Source organism: Panthera pardus, unplaced genomic scaffold (genome assembly GCF_024362965.1).
Source record: "Panthera pardus isolate Hobbes unplaced genomic scaffold, ASM2436296v1 HiC_scaffold_24, whole genome shotgun sequence".
Classification (NCBI taxonomy): Eukaryota; Metazoa; Chordata; class Mammalia; order Carnivora; family Felidae; genus Panthera; species Panthera pardus.
The window spans coordinates 22,882,513-22,894,894 of NW_026526810.1; the positions used below are offsets into that span (position 1 = coordinate 22,882,513).

At 37.1% G+C, this 12,382-nt stretch overlaps 1 protein-coding gene across 6 annotated transcripts in view; it reads right to left on the reverse strand.

Annotated features, from left to right (window-relative positions):
- Positions 1 to 12,382, reverse strand: part of PEAK1 (pseudopodium enriched atypical kinase 1) — a 307,491-nt gene that overhangs the window by 173,068 nt on the left and 122,041 nt on the right. For 4 of the 6 annotated variants that reach the window (XM_019441366.2, XM_053888823.1, XM_019441367.2 and 1 more), the window contains one exon: positions 11,154 to 11,235. The gene's annotated coding sequence lies outside the window, so the exon portion shown is untranslated. Of the gene's footprint in view, positions 1 to 11,149; positions 11,236 to 12,382 lie in introns of all 6 variants that reach the window. The other 2 variants (XM_019441368.2, XM_053888825.1) reach the window with 1 other exon arrangement.

Consider the following 12,382-nt stretch of genomic DNA (forward strand, 5'->3'; position numbering starts at 1 on the left):
CCGTTCATGCTCTGTCTCTCTCTGTCTCAAAAATAAATAAACATTAAAAAAAAAATTAAAAAAAATAATAAATATCCCACTTCAGCTCAGGTCATGATTGCTCAGTGCGTGGGTTTGAGCCCCACAATGGGGTCTGTGCTGACAGCTCAGAGCCTAGAGTCTGCTTTGGATTCTGTATCTCCCTCTCTCTCTCTCTCTCTCTCTGCCCCTCCCTTGCTCACACTCTGTCAAAAATAAACAAGCATTGAAAAAAAAAACAACAGAAGACTTAATCTATTAAAACCATGCCTTTAGAATCCCATGGACCATATGTGTATAAAGGGAATGTTTTAATATGAATGTGACACCAGCCTGGGAGCCTGGCTCTTTAGCTCTAATGCCAAACAAGGGAAACACAAATCAGGAAAAAACTCAGTCACCTTTAAAAATTCTAAGCCCTCAGTTAAATATCATAACTTTATTACGACCATTAAATCACAGCTGGCCAATGAGAAACTAATTGTAGTCCTTAGTATAGTCTGGGCAAGTAAAACACAGTCATATTATATTAGGCACAATTTAATGAAAGTGTTTATGTCAGGTGTTGGAAGTTTCCAGGAGACTAGCTCCTGACTTACCATAAAACAATTAAGTATACATTACTGTAAAGTGACCTTTTTGGTTTTTCCTTTAAAGAATCTTAAAGCAACAACTGAAAAAAAGCCCTTGCACACGTTTTGAGATCAGACACAAAACTGAAAATTAAACACCAGACTATTCAAGTCGTCCACAAATGCCATTTCTCTGAATTCCATGGGTCTGCAATGGAGTGCAAATGGGAGTGGGCTGTAAGGCAGAACTTGGTAGGACAGGGCATGTGGAAAGAATATCAGCAGCTAGGCAAGAGAATCTTTAAAAGGACTCCCAGGGAAAAAAAGATCTCAAGAACATTCTTCCTCTCTAATTTAAGCCAAATCTTACACTGTTACTTTCAAATTTTATAATACACTTACTCCATCCTTTATGGTTGTCCTTTTTGATTAGAACCATATGAGAGATCCTGCTCCAATTTATAAGTTCTATAGAACATAGTTTATAATTAAAAACAAATTTAGTATAGAATGAAAAATAGAAATTGTTAGTGATCAAATTTTCATATCCACAGAGAAAGCACCACAATACCATGCAATCTACAAATGGGCTCCTTTTAAAGGAAGAACAAATTGGTGAACAAAACTGTAAAAGAAAAGCTAACATCCATATACTAGTTTTAAGACAATTTTCTTTCCAATTAAAAAATATATATATTGTTTATAGAAAGTTACAAAGGTAAGCAGCATTATCTACAATAACCAAATTATGGAAATAGCCCAAGTGTCCACTGACTGATAAATGGATAAAGAAGATGTGGTATGTATATTTACAATGGAATATTACCCAGCCATAAAAAATAATGAAATCTTGCCATTTGTAACAACATGGATGGACCTAGAGAGTATTATGCTAAGTTAAATAAGTCAGAAAAAAACAAATACAATATGATTTCTTCACATGTGGAAGTTAAGAAACAAAACAAAAGAACAAAGGGGGGAAAAGTGAGAGAGAGAGAGAGAGAGAGAGAGAGAGAGAGAGAGAGAGAGGCAAACCAAGAAAAAGACACTTATAGAGAACAAACTGATGGTTACCAGAGGGGAGGTAGGTTAAATAGATTTTATAGATTAAGGAGTGCACTTGTGATGAGCACCAGGTGTTGTTTATGGAAAGGTTGAATCATTAAATTGTACACCTGAAATTAACTAATCGGAATTTAAATAAAAACTTTAAATAAATAAAAAGAAGGAAGGGGAAGAAAAGGATAAGAAGGAACCAAGGTAGAGCAATTTGTTGTTTGGCACAGCCAGGTCAATAGCCTAGAAACAGGTAACATTCTGAAAGGATACCTCCACACTACAGAGCAGAAACAGGAAGAAAAGAAAAGAAAAAAAAAAAAAACCAAAAACCCACATCACTAAAGGCAATGAAATAAATAACTGTGTATAAAGCTTAGTTTCCCACACTTACTTGTTCATTTGTTTTTTGCGGATACCCTTTTGAATGAACTGTTTTAAGTTCCTCTAGCTCACCTACAATATTTTTGAAAGTATGTTATTACAAAGTACAGTTTCTATTTGAGTTATTTTGTTAAGGATAAAGCAACTCAAATACTACACTACTGATAAACACAAGAATACTAAAAGTCAATTATGCTTACTCCTAATCCAGGAATAAATGAAAACTAAGATTAACTCAGCTCATAGACCTTAGTTTTTGCCACCTCTTTCCTTCTTTATTTCTGCTATTTATACTGATGAGTTCATTACCACTTTCATACTTGGAAATGTTTGCTTTTCCTGCTTGGACTTGCTTTACAAATCACTGAGTTGTCACTTTTTCACACAACAGGATTTCATCACAGAGTATAATTAATCCCACTAAAGCATACATGGTAAACTTTAGGCCCAGCTAAGGGACCATGGATGAATTAATCTCTACAATAATGATGATACAATTTAATACACAAGATTTTGGTGAGGCTCATAGATACAAGGCCCAGCTAAGGGACCATGGATGAATTAATCTCTACAATAATGATGATACAATTTAATACACAAGATTTTGGTGAGGCTCATAGATACAACGCCCAGCTAAGGGACCATGGACGAATTAATCTCTACAATAATGATGATACAATTTAATACACAAGATTTTGGTGAGGTTAATGTATGTGAAAGAGCTCTAAATGTTTAAAGTGTCACACAGAGGTGAGGGTCTCCATTTCTTCATCTGTCATATGGGAGGATTCCAGTAGCTGACCACTAAAGACTTCCTTCCACCTCTAAAATTTCTTTAATATTTACATTTGAAAGACATAAAAACTCTACTTACTGGTAGGATAACATTACAGTTATAAGAGACTTAGGGAAATCAACTCAAACTTCTCATCTCATAAAAGGTGTCCAAAGGTAGGCCAGGGAACCTGCTGACTGGAAAAGTCAGTAGGAAACTTGGGGCAGGCAAGACCTGACTACAGCAAAATCTCTTCCGGCATGTGATGCTGTTCGCCATTCTGTGAGCTTAAAAGCTTTCTTCACCATAGCTTAAACAATTACCTTTCAAACTGGTGACAATGAAAAGCTCTTTAAAAATATGTAAATATTATTTTGGAAAAATGACCTAACTTCTAGTAGTTCAATTAAGAATGATACTAAGAGCGACAAGATGGTGGAGCAGCATGGAGACCCTCAGCTTGTCTCATCCCTGAAATGCAGCTATATCAGCACCAAACCATTTTGCACATTTAGGAAATTGATCAGAGGATTAACACAACAATCTGCATAACTTTAGCCACAGAACTCAGCAGGTATGCAGTTCTGCACAGGTGAACTGGGGGAGAGAAAAGCCGTGGAGGGTAGGGAGCTGTTTTTGTGGAGGACAGAGAAAGGGGGAGAGTGCAAAAAAAAAAAAAAACAAAAAAAACACTCCCCCGAAAGTTTCTGGAGAGAAAGACAAAGAGTGAAAACACTCACAGGAGACTGAACAAGAAATCTGTTCCCCAAAACCACTGACGGAAAGGAGAGGGTTTCAATACCACCAGGATTCTATAAACTGTGGAATGCAGACTCTGAAGTTGCAAAGCTTGGTGCCTAGCTGTGCTCTGGTGAGGAAATAGGGTGAAGTCCCAGAAGCTGGCAACGTGGTCTGAGGGGTCCATGTGCCACACAGGGAGAAGCAGTTCCCCTGCTAGGAGAGCATTTGGTAGAGGCTACATGACCTCCCCACAGGCAATGGTTCCAGTGGACCCTAGAGAGCAGCCACATTTGCTGGTATTGGGACAAAGATGCCAGAGTGCAGTGAAACGTGGCACTGGCTGTGTTGTGATTTGCCATCATCTCTGAACCTCTGCCACTGTGTGATGGCAGGAACGATTTGTGAGGCAAGCTGGCAGGGCCCATTGTTCGGTGAGACCCTCCCACAGAGAGTCTGCACAGATCCAAGCCACAGGGGTCTCTGAAGTGTGGGGTTTTAAACACAGCCCCAACTGAGATAAAACTCTGGCCAGGTGGATGGCTTGGACACGAACAGGGTAAGAGGCTGGGAGTGGATGGAAACCTGAGATAAAGGACAGGTGCCAGAGGCTAGGGAGATGGGTGAAGCCGTTTCCACCTCTCCCCAGCAGGCGCAGGCACACCACACTGACCCACCCCAGTGAGCTAAGCAGTGCCACCTATTGGAGAGCAGAGGCATTACAACAAGCCCCACCCAACTGCCCCCTCTGAGCACTTCCCCTAGAAAACCAGCACAAGTCCCTCTACCTGCTTAGTGTACAGACTATAGAGTGCTTCATAGTTTGAGTTCTAGGGGAAATGGGATGTAGTAACTTCGTTCGCTTTTCATTCTGTTTGCTGGTTCATTTATTCATTTTTTATACTTCTGTTTTTGTTTAAATTTTTTTGTTTTTGTTTTTGTTGTTTTCCTTCTTTTTTCGGATGCAGAAAGAAAAAAAATTATTTTTATTTTCTTTTTTTAAATTTTTTAAACATTTTTTTACTTTATTTTTTAAAATTGTTTATTCTTTCATTTTATTTCATTTTATCCTATTTTATTCTATACATTTTAAAATTGTTAAATGTTTTCTTAATTTTTTGTCTTTTCTTTCTTTTCTTTCCCTTTTTTCTCTATTCTATCAAGCTTCTTTCAACAAGCAGACCAAAATACACCTAGGATCTAGCTTCCTGTTTTGAATTTTTGTTTTGCTTTAAATTTTTTTAATTTTAATTTTATTTTTTTCTTCCTCCAAAATGACAAAACAAAGGAATTCACCCCAAAAGAACAGGAAGAAATCACTGCCAGGGGCTTAATCAACACAGATATAAGCAAGATGTCTGAACTGGAATTTAGAACCACAATAATAAGAATACTAGCTGGGGTTGAAAAAAACATAGAATCCTTTTCTGTGGAGATAAAAGAAGTAAAGTCAAGTTAGGATGGAATTAAAAATGTTATAACCAAGATCAAATGGATGCCTGGACAGCAAGGATGGATGAATAAGAGCAGTGAATCAGCAATATAGAAGACAAAATTATGGAGAATAATGAAGTAGAAAAAAAAGGGAAACAAACGCAAAAGAGCACGTAACAAGACTGAGAGGACACAGTGACTTACTAAAAAGGAATAATCTCTGAATCACAGGAGTCCTAGAAGATGAAGAGAGAGAAAAAGGGGCAGAAGGTTTATAGCAGAAAATTTTCCTAATCTGGGGAAGGACACAGACATCAAAATCCATGAAGCACAGAGAACTCCCATTAGATTCAAGAAAAACCAACCATCACCAAAACATATCATAGTCAAATTCACAAAATACACACACACAGAAAGGATTATGAAAGCAGCAAGGGGAAAAAAAAAGTCCTTAACGGATCAGAGAAGCCAGATCAGGTTTGCAGCAAACCCATCCACAGACACTTGGCAGGCCAGAAAGTAGTAACAGGATATATTCAAAGTTCTGAATCAGAAAAAGATGCAGCCAAGAATTCTTTATCCAGCAACGCTGTCATTCAAAATAGAAGTAGAGATAATGAGTTATCCAGACAAACAAAAACTAAAGGAGTTTGTAACCACTAAACCAGCCCTGCAAGAAATGTTAAGGGGGATCATTTGATGGGAGAAAAGACAAAAGCAAACAAACAAACAAGCAAAAAAACACCAAAAGCAACAAAGACTAGAAACAACCAAAGAACATCACCAGAAATACCAACTCTATAGGCAACACAATAGGACTAAATTCATATCTTTTAGTACTCACTCTAAATGTCAATGTACTAAACACTCCAATCAAAAGACAAATGGAAATGGTATCAGCATGGATAAGAAAACAAGACCCAACTACATGCTGCTTACAAGAGACCTATTTTAGACCTAAAGACATCTGCAAATTGAAAGTAAGGGGATAGAAAACCATCTATCAAGCTAGTGGTCATCAAAAGAAAGCTAGAGTAGCCATACTTACATCAGACAAACTAGATTTTAAAATAAAGACTGTAACAAGGGATGAAGAAGGGCATCATATCATAATTAAGGGTTATATCCACCGAGAAGATCTAACAATTAAAAATATTTATGCTCTCGGGGCGCCTGGGTGGCGCAGTCGGTTAAGCGACCGACTTCAGCCAGGTCACGATCTCACGATCTCGCGGTCTGTGAGTTCAAGCCCCGCGTCAGGCTCTGGGCTGATGGCTCGGAGCCTGGAGCCTGTTTCCGATTCTGTGTCTCCCTCTCTCTCTGCCCCTCCCCCGTTCATGCTCTGTCTCTCTCTGTCCCAAAAATAAATAAAAAACGTTAAAAAAAAAAAAAAAAAAAGAAAACAAAATAAAAATATTTATGCTCCCAACGTGACACATCCAAATATGTAAATCAATCATGAAAATAAAGAAACTCACTGATAATAATACCATAATAGTAGGGGACTCAACACCCCACTTAGAGCAATGGACAGATCATCTAGGCAGAAAATCAATAAGGAAACAATGCTTTGAATGACACGCTGGACCATATGGACTTAACAGATATATTCAGAACATTTCACCCTAAAGGAGCAGAATACACATTCTGCTTGAGTGCACATGGAACATTCTCCAAAACAGATCATATACTGGGACACAAATCAGCCCTCAACAAGTACAAAAAGACAGAAAACATACCTTGCATATTTTTGGACCACAACACTATGGAATGAAATCAACCACAAGAAAAAATTTGGAAAGATCATGAACACTTGGAGATTAAAGATAACTACTAAAGAATGACCGGGTAAACCAAGAAATTAAAGAGGAAATTAAAAAGTACATGGAAGCCAATGAAAAAGGAAACATGACAATCCATAACCTCCGGGATGCAGCAAAGAGGGTCATAAGAGGGAGGTATATAACAATTTAGGCCTTCCTAAAGAAGGAAGAAAGGTCTCAAATACACAGCCTAACCTTACAGCTAAAAGAGGTAGAAAAAGAACAGCAAATAAAGCCCAAAACCAGCAGAAGAAGGGAAATAATAAAGATGAGAGCAGAAATCAATGATATGGAAATAAAAAAAAAAAAAAAAAGGTAGAACAGATCAATGAAACCAGGAGCTGGTTCTTTGAAAGAATTAACAAAACTGATAAACCCCTAGCTAGACTGATAAAAAAGAAAAAGGAAAGGACCCATAATAAATAAAATCATGAATGAAAGAGGAGAGATCACAACCAACACTGCAGAAATACAAACAATATTAAGAGAATAATATGAGCAATTATATGCCAACAAAACGGGCAATCTGGAAGAAATGAACAAATTCCTAGAAAAATATAAACTACCAAAACAGAAACAGGAAGATATAGAAAATTGGAACAGGCACATAACCAGTAAAATCAAATCAGGAATCAAAAATCTCCCAACAAACAAGAGTCCAGGGCCAGACGGCTTTCCAGGGGAATTCTACCAAACATTTAAAGAAGAGTTAACACCTGTTCTTTTAAAGCTGTTCCAAAAAATACAAATGGAAGGAAAACTTCCAGCCTCATTCCACGAGGCCAGCATTACCTTGATTCCAAAACCAGACAAAGACCCCACTAAAAAGGAGAGCTACAAATTTCCCTGATGAACATGGATGCAAAAATTCTCAACAAGTACAAGAAAACCAGACCCAACAATACATTAAAAGAAGTACTGACCACAATCAAGTAGGATTTATTCCTGGGATGACAGCTGATACAATATCCACAAAACAATCAATGTGATATATCACATTAATAAATGAAAGGATAAGAACCACATGATCCTCTCAATAGATGCTAAAAAGCATTTGACAAAATATAGCATCCTTTCTTGATTAAAAAAAAAAAAAACAAAAAAAAACCCTGAAGAAAGTAGGGACAGAAGGATCATACCTCAAGGTCATAAAACCACATATGAAAGACCCACAGCTAATATCATTCTCAATGCAGAAAAACTGAGAGCTTCTCCCTGAAGGTCAGAAACATGACAAGACTATACACTCTCACCACTGTTATTCAACATAGTGTTGGAAGTCCTCACCTCAGCAACCAGACAACACAAAGAAATAAAAGGCATCCAAAATGGCAAGGAGGAAGTCAAACTTTCACTCTTTGCAGATGACATGATCCTCTATGTGGAAAACTCAAAAGACTCCACCAAAAAACTGCTAGAAATGATACATGAATTCAGCAAAGTCACAAGATATAAAATGAATGTATAGAAATCGGTTGCATTTCTATATACCAATAACGAAGCAGCAGAAAGAGAAATCATGGAAGCTATCCCATTTACAATTGCACCAAAAACCATAAACCTATCCAAAGAGGTGAAAAATCTATACACTAAAAACTATAGAAAGCTTATGAAAGAAATTGAAGACACAAAGAAATGGAAAAAAAATTCCATGCTCATGGATTGGAAGAACAAATACTGCTAAAATGTTGATACTACCCAAAGCAATCTACATATTCAATGTAATCCCTATCAAAATAACACCAACAGTCTTCACAGAGCTAGAACAAACAATCCTAAAATTTGTTTGGAACCACAAAAGACCCTGAATAGCCAAAGAAATCTGGAAAAAGAAAACCAAAGCTGGAGGCATCACAATTCTAGACTTCAAGCTGTATTTCAAAGCTGGAATCATCAAGACAGTATGGTACTGGCACAAAAATGGACACAAAGATCAATGGAACAGAATAGAGAACCTAGAAATGAACCCACAAACATATGGCCAACTAATCTTTGACAAAGCAGGAAAGAATATCCTATGGAAAAAAGGCAGTCTCTTCAGCAAGTGGTGTGGGGAAAACTGGACAGCGACATGCAGAAGAATGAACTTGGACCACTTTCTTACACCATATATAAAAATAAACTCAAAATGGATGAAAGACCTAAATGTAAGACAGGAAACCATCAAAATCTTAGAGAAGAAAACAGGCAAAAACTACTTTGACCTCAGCCGCTCCAACTTCTTAGTTGACATATCTCCAGAGGCAAGGGAAGCAAAAGCAAAAGTGAACTATTGGGACTTCATCAAGAAAAAAAAGCTTCTGCACAGCAAAGGAAACAATTCGCAAAACTAAAAGGCAAGTGACAGAATGGGAGAACATATTTGCAAATGACATATCAGATAAAGGGTTAATATCCAAAATCTATGAAGAACTTATCAAACCCAACAGCCAAAAAACAAATAATCCAGTGTAGACATGGGCAAAAGATATGAATAGACACTTTTCCAAAGAAGACATCATCAGGTAGCTAACAGATAAATGAAAAGATGCTCAACATCACTCGTCATCAAGGAAATACAAATCAAAACCACAATGAGGTACCACCTCACACCTGTCAGAATGGCTAAAATCAACTCAGGCAATAAGAGATGTTGGCGAGGATGTGGAGAAAGGGGAACCCTTTTGCACTGGTGGTGGGAATGCAAACTGGTGCAGCCACTCTGGAAAACATACACAGGTTCCCCAAAAAATTAAAAACAGAACTACCCTATGACCCAGCAATTGCACTACTAGGTATTTATCCAAGGGATAAAGGTGTGCTGTTTCAAAGGGACACATGCACCCCAATGTTACAGCAGCACTATTGACAACAGCCAAAGTATGGGAAGAGCCCAATATCCACTGAGTGATGGACGGATAAAGATGTGGTATATATATACAATGGGATATTACTCAGCGATCAAAAAGAATGAAATCTTGCAATTTGTCACAACTTGGATAGAACCAGAGTGCATTATGGTAAGTGAAATAAGTCAGAGAAAGACAAATATGATTTCACTCATATGTGGAATTTAAGACACAAAACAGATGAATATACAGGAAGGGAAGCAAAAATAAAAAAATAAAAAAAAAAACAAAAAACAGGGAGACAAACCGTAAGAGACTCTTACAAAGAACAAACTGAAGTTTGCTGGAGGGGTGTTGGGTGGGGAGGATGGGCTAAATGGGCAAGGGGCATTGAGGAGGACACTTGTTGGGATGAGTACTAGGTGTTATATGTAAGTGATGAATCACTAAATTCTATTCCTGAAATCATTATTACACTAAAAAAAAAAAAATGATACAAACAGCAAAAGGGGCTCCAGATTTAACTGTACAGCTATTCATTTGGCTTGTGTGATATTCAATTTAAAGTCAACAGGCGGGTGACTGGGTGGTGCAGTTGGTTAAATGTCCGACTCTGATTTTGGCTCAAGTCATGATCTCACAGTCCATGAGTTCAAGACCTGTGTTGGGCTCTGCACTGACCATGAGGACTCTGTTTGGGATTCTCTCTGCCCCTTCCTCTCTCTCTGGCCCTTTCCTGCACGCTCTCTCTCTCTCTCTCTCTCTCTCTCAAAATAAACTTAAAAAAAAAGTCTTTATAAAAAAAATAAAGTCAATAGGCATGATACAAACCCTATCTAAACTTTCCAAATGAAAGGGTTTCAATTCTGATTTCGTTACTTAACTAGATATGTGATCTTGGGCAATTTATTTATTTCTCTGATCCTCAGTCTCATCTTTAAAATAGGAATAATACCAAGTGAATACTGTGAATTAAAGGAGCTAGCTCATGTAAAGGCCCTTTGACGGTCTGGCATATACTGAGTTCCCTTCTCTAATCTCTTTAACTTCTGGGAAATAAAGAATGCTTTTTTTCTCCTTTTACTTTATCAGAAAAATTCGTGAAATTAAATGCATGGGGTCCTGGTCCTCAAATTCATTTATCAGCAGTTGTGCAACAACTAAACTGAAATAAAATGAGGGGCATTGTGACCTAATGGAAGGCAAATGAGGTTTTGAGTCAACAAATCTGAATTTGAATCCCAGCCTATCTAACAGCTTTAGACCTTGAGCAATTTACCAAACCTCTCAAAGCTTCTCATCTGAAAATGAGACTATTATCTAGCAATTTAGCATTCTGTCTTTCCTAGTCACAGAAACATGGCAAATACTTTGAAAGGGGCATGTCTTTGTCATCTTTGTCTCTTCCATACCAAGGCAAGTTTCAAAATTATAAGATTTGATGCTGGAATAAGACAAGACATTGATAAAAAGAGATTTAACACTGCAATAAATGTGTTACATCATGAAAAGAAAACGTACAAACCCAGTTTAACTGGTTCCAACTCTAGGCATTATGTCATTGCTTCCTTTTCTTTCCTTAGGAGTGGACCTCAAATATTCTTTTCCTACAGGAAGATGGAAAGTGGGAAATACATATTAGTGAAGGTTATCTGAGTCATACTTTAAAACTGAGCATTCTTTAACATACCTTTAGGCAGAGTCAAACTGTTACACATTCTATTTAGTGGACTTGTTTTTAAGTGATGACATAACTAAGAGGTATTTTAGTTTAGAAAGTACTATTGTTTAAGTAGCCAGAAAAGTAAGCTTACCACAAAAAATTACTTTCAATGAACAACAATACCTTTGTTAAAGATAACTACACAGGATAGGATTGCATGAAGTACTGTAGTTCATTACATTATGCAAAAATATTTCTACAACTAAGTTCTTAATCTTCTGGGTAAAGGGTAAGCGGTGAGATATTTAAAACTATGAGACTCTAGTGAAAGCTATGAACTGCATCTCCTGAAAAAGGCACATACATGAATCATATTTTACATATAATTTCAGTCGAGTCATTAAACCCAGTCATCTATCCTGAGAATCTCTAAAACCTGTTAGTAGACTCCAAGGAACCAGTTTTTGAGTTTTCAAAATAATGGATTTACAAGATTTTAGAACCTGAAGCAACTTGGCAACCATGTAATCCAAACTGCTAATAGAAAAATAAAGAAATACTGGCCCAGAAAGATGAAAAGAATTAAGTAAAGCCTTAGTCTACTCAGGAACAGAGGTGTCCAATTATTATGCTAACGTACATAAGACTGACCATGCAAAATTTAGTATATAGCAGTGCCTTTGGGTTAGAATAATTCTCACAATGGAACCCAAAGAGGAGACTTCCATATGGTCTTTTGGCCCAAACATTACTGATAGTTAAGAGAGTGAATTTTGGAGTTCTATATAAATGTGAAAAAGTTGATCAAGTCACTTAATCTGTCTCAAAAATAAATAAAAACATTAAGAAAAAAAAATTTTTTTTTTTTAAATAATAAATTTCCTGGCGCGCCTGGGTGGCTTAGTCGGTTAAGCATCCGACTCTTGATTTCAGCTCAAGTCATGATCTTGGGATCATGAGATCAAGTCCCAAGCCTAGGATTCCCTCTCTCTCTCTCTCTCTCTCTCTCTCTCTCTCTCTCTCTCTCCACCTCCCACTTGTGCTTTCTCTAAAAAAAAAACATTAAAAAAAAATAATAAAATAAATAAATA